The sequence below is a fragment of the Montipora foliosa genome, unplaced genomic scaffold (genome assembly GCF_036669935.1).
Source record: "Montipora foliosa isolate CH-2021 unplaced genomic scaffold, ASM3666993v2 scaffold_423, whole genome shotgun sequence".
In the NCBI taxonomy this organism is placed as follows: Eukaryota; Metazoa; Cnidaria; class Anthozoa; order Scleractinia; family Acroporidae; genus Montipora; species Montipora foliosa.
In genome coordinates this window covers 844,770-850,000 of record NW_027179727.1, presented here as the reverse complement: position 1 = coordinate 850,000, position 5,231 = coordinate 844,770, and positions in this window count along the sequence as shown.

Genomic DNA, 5,231 nt, shown 5'->3' with positions numbered 1-5,231 from the left:
GACACAGGGAGAGAGTAGGGGTCCGCGGCAAGGGAAAACCCATGCCAAGAATTTGATATTTAGGGTGGGACGTGACTCCCCCTGCTCTTCCCCTTCATCAAGCAAAAGGTCATCCTCGAATGCAGAATTGTCCTCGTCTTTGTTCCTTTTCCAGCTGACCTAGCAGACTTTCTTGTCGATAAATTCAATAACGAAGTGAATGTTCAAAGGTCAACACTCAAACCGGAATGCTCAAAGTTCCCGCGTTCTATCTCACGTGACTTACAAGCGATTTAGACCAATGACGAAGTAGAATCCCTTCACTCTTGACTTCTCTCGGGAAAGGTTTGAAAAATGGATCTTGTTTGCACATGTCGTGTGAATTCTCAGAAAACAGGAAAAATTCAGGGACTTTCCCGAGGAATTTTGTCCCCTGATTTTTTTTCTTCCCCAACTGTTAATCAAATAATTACAAAACAGTTTCTACAAATCTTGTATGTTGTCCTCCACAAGCATTAAAAAAGGTTAAAAATTCAATAAGGCCAAATCATACTGTTAAAACTATAATGCAAAATCCACTGCTTTCGCCGATCTACGGCATCATCAGGGACCATTTATACGAATGTCAAGGGTGCGTTTTTTGGGAAAATCTGAAAATGGATTCGTGAATTCAAGATTGAATTTTGCCTTTGTTGGAAGAAATCCAAAAACGGATCATGAACCCAAAGTATTTACACTCGAGGGGTATACTTCGGATCAAATCTAAATCCGGATTTTTGAGATTCACCGTTTCAGCGTTTTTATGGGAAACGATACACAACAGCTACCGTACATGACAGTTTAGCTGAAATGTTCCTCTTGCGCAGTTTTTACTGTATTTTTACTGTATGTCGAAAATAGTTAAATTTCCTGCCACTGTCACACCATAAATTACTCTAAAAGTTTCTTGACAGCAATAATATTGTTAGCACCTTTCCTACAGCTAAAAAGGAAAAAAATACCCTCTGTAATCGATTTGTACGTTTTTTCGTCATTTCTTTTTATCGATCGCTAAGGTAATTTTATAATCTGGAGGCATTTTCATTAAAGAATTTCTCCAAAACAAACCAGTGAACTTTTTTTGTTTCGTTTGTGAAACTGCACGCCAATCTGGGTTTGTTTAGTTGCCTTGTCATGGAAAATAATCCTTTTCCGGATTTTGCGTTTTTTTGACGCTGAAGAATCCATTGAGCGGAGATCACAAATCCGTATTTGGATTTTCCCAAAAAAGAAAAACAGCACCCTAAAGTAAAAATATGCGCAAAGCGTGCGGGAAGATTGTAAAACCTATGTAAATAATGAGGTGTAAATATGATTAGGAACATGAATAAAGCGAATAAAATCAAATAAGTGAGTGTCATGAGATTTTCACATATATCGCCGAAAGCACCATAGTGTTAACAATAGAGTCAGTCCTTATTTGAATTTTTTTTTTTTATTATTCTCTAGTAAAGGTTTTTTTTTACAAGCTATGTCAATAAATCTTGTCAGTAAACTTTCTCAAATACAGCAGAATGTGCTTAGATTTGTGCCATCTGAAATCTTTCAACAGTTTCATAAGCAGCACGGAGCACAGGCTTTTGGGGTACCTTTTCAAAGCCTGAAAGCACTTGTTTTTAGCTCCCGCCTGCGAAGGATGACCTCTGAGGAGGTCGGAAGGGTGATGAAAAATGAGGCTTCACGCCGCCATAGCTACCAACATAACAATAAAAGGCGAATCCAAAGTGAATGTTGCTTTTGAAGTATTGATAATTAAGAAGGACCTATTCAAAATAATCGAGTTCGCATTCGCGCTTCGGTGACTGGGTTAATACTAAGTGTAGTGTTGTGTGTGACTAACCCGGGGCAGGGAGGGAGGTACTCCCAGAAAAATTGGGTTGGGTTGTGCGGCCCGCTTAGTGAAACCCTTACCCTATTTCAGACCAAAATCTGCGATTTTTCCTACCCTATTTCAGAGCTGACCAAAAATTTGATACCCTATTTCAGACCTATTTCAGCTGTTACATGGTTGGCGTAATAATTTGAGAAGCGCTTTGTTGACAGTCTTATCGCCTAATGATGAGGAAAAAGCTTCTTCTAAGTTTTAACCAAAACAACTTTGAGAAATAAAAAAAAATTCTTAAGGTTAAGGTCAAACAATTTGTTAGTTTCCATTTCGCAACACCACTTTTGCCCATCAGTTCGGGCCAAGTGCAGTTGCAATCGCCTTCCACCACCTGCATGAATAGAACTTATTCTGTCAAATTCTAAGGCGCACTAAGTGTTCAGTGCCGTGAAGACGCAGTAGTGTTAATTACAGTAATTACGCTATTCTCCCACTGCTATCTTTGCATAGCGCAGCACGAGTCAAGTTCGATCCCGAGGCAATTTCTAATCAACCTATTTTTTTCTTCTTTAAAAAATATCGTTTGACTATACATTATTATCCCCTGCGATCAGAGCCTCTTTCGACCTTCCTCGATAAGTCGGAAACTGGAAAGAAGACTCTGCCAGCCGCGTTGACATTCTTCTTTAATTTGCCGCTCATCCAAAGAATTGGATGAATCAGTCCAGGGCAGTTTTGTTTATTTTTGCGTATGATCAATCGCCAAGCGTCATCAATATATTTTTGAATTTTACAACAGCTTGGCAATTAAATGTCTTAATTCCCATGAGTATTTCCCTTGTCGGTTACAGAAAGTAGTCTGTAAGAAACTCATAGGAAAGACATTGTTGACGTCATCTATTATTCATTACTTTGCCAACCGTTGGCACATTTGAACAACAAAAGCAACGTTTGTAAACAGTTAACTTCCCCACAAATATTTCAATAAAAAATGAAATGGTAATTTAAAAGTATGAACTTTCTCGAGTTTCCAAGGAAGTGATTCCTTGGTTGTCGTGTGTTTGCCAGAGTTGTTCGAGTTGTTCTCTTACGTTTTGTGGTTACTGGTCACGCGCTGACACCGAATTCATTTAAATATTTAACCCATACTCCGAGTACGAAATGTCGAGGCAGTTTGAAAAGATATGTGAACTGAAAGACCAAACTATCCAACATGCAATGGCCATCGGAGCTCCGTTTTCCCCAAAGATAAACTCTTAGCAGAGAAAGGTAGTGACAATTTCCTCTTAATGCATTTGCATGACAAAAACGACTGCGATATGTGAAGAAAGAGTTTCCATGTGTTTCTAACTGTGGGTAAAATTGAATCACGCTATTTTGTGGGAATCATACGTACGCGCAGTTATCTATCAAAAAGATAATCCCGACCATTCGTGTGCTTTCAAGTGAATTGTTCTTGAAAAAACGTTTGGCCTTCTTGTTTTCAACGTTAACGTCCTCATTAGTTGTCCTTTTTGATGCATTCTCGATTCTCAGCAGCCCGAGTTCACTAGCATGTGTTTTCAGAAGTTTGTTTAAAGCACCTAAACGTTATTTAAGTGTTGGAGAGGATCTTGTTTGAAGTTCGCCCTTTCTTGGTTGCATAATTCTTGTTCCAAGCCAAGCTGGCGTGTTTCAATGAAATACATCAAAATGCAAATGATCTCGTTTTCAGAGATGAAATGGAATAAAGTACATCAGCAAAACTCTTCTTTGACCTTCAACTGACAAAGTTATTTATTTATTTATTTATTTGTTATTATTTTTTTTATGGCTTCTAATTTTGGCGTGATTTCTATTCACTGGCTATTGACAGTTGACTCTGAAATGGCTTTAAATTTATACTTTTCCATTCGCTCGCTCAGGGTGTGCTTGTTTTCTTTCAAAACTCATGCGGTTCAAGAAAAATTCATTGCCAACCGATGAAATTCCAAAGTAAATTTTACTCGAAAAACCATTATCGTACTCATCGCTTTGTGATTCATGCGATATCGGTTTTTAGCGTAAAATTTACCGTGGAATTCACTAGTTAGGCAATGAATTTTCTTTTAGAAGAAAGCAAGATTTAATTATTAAAGCAGCAACTGGAAACATCAAAACGCGGACAATTCGAAACCTTTTATTTTCACTAACTCTACAGGCAGTAAGAATGAATAACCAGGGAGCTCCGCTTTTAGGCTTGGCTAAATCCATCTTATCTGGACTTAAGGCTGTGGTGTTTTTATGGAGATTCGGTACGTTTCTTTGTGATGCGAAAGCAATTTGTGGGATGAGATCGCCGCTAGTCACCAGCCTTTCTTCTCTTTATAAGAGGAAATGACAACTAACAACATCTTAAAAATTCGTAAGCCACAACCCCGTCTAAAACGGCCACAGTTTCTCTCCGATTGCACTGAAAAGATGAGGACAACTGTACGTAGAGGTAAGTGAATTTTTTTTCTACATTTACTGTAGCATTTATAAGCTCAAAGTTAATTTTCCCATGCAAAGTCTATAAATCGTATACCGAGCTTGGGCTGCCTGTGGCGTAACAAAGGTACGCTAACCTTTAATTCACATGAAAATACTTTACAATGATTACCATAAAAACCATCCAGATGTCTTCACTAGGCTCTAAAGAAGACTTTATGTAACTCTTTCCGTGATGTGTGAAAGTTGCTTCAAATTTCGTGTTTTGACTGTTTCTGACCAGTAGAACTCTTCGTTTGATAACTTACAACTGTAGCAAGCCGCTGACCTCGTTGGTTCCATTGATGAACACACCGTAGTGAACTCATTGCTTTGATTGGCAAACTCGTTGGTTCGATTGATGGCAAGAAACAGGTTCCCAGTTGGAAGGACACTCTATGCAAGTATTCACGGTTCAATACAACCAAAAAAATATGGCTAATAAATCCAAGAATTTCAATCACCATTCACTATTTGACAAGTGACTCTGAAAACTGCTTTCATGAACATCGCGAGAGTATTGTTTCATCAGCACTTAGTGTCTAATCCTAATCTCGAACGTGATTCCAAGTTGGACCCGAGCCAATGAAATCACACATAGTGTATATCCAACATGATCGACCCCTGATCTTGCACGTGAATTCAAGGTGGACTGGAACGAATGAAATCGCACAATAGAAAAACACGGCCATTTTGTGACTTCGATGAAAAAACGAAATCGCCCAATTTTTAACGCTGAGCACGGGCTGCCTTCGGCATCCCGCGTAATTACAGTAATTAGCACTATTCTCCGACTGCTTTCTTTGCACAATTATAGCGCAGCAAGAGTCAAGTTCGAGCCCTAGGCAATCTTTAATCAACTTAATTTTTTCTTCTCTATAAAATATTATTTGACTATACA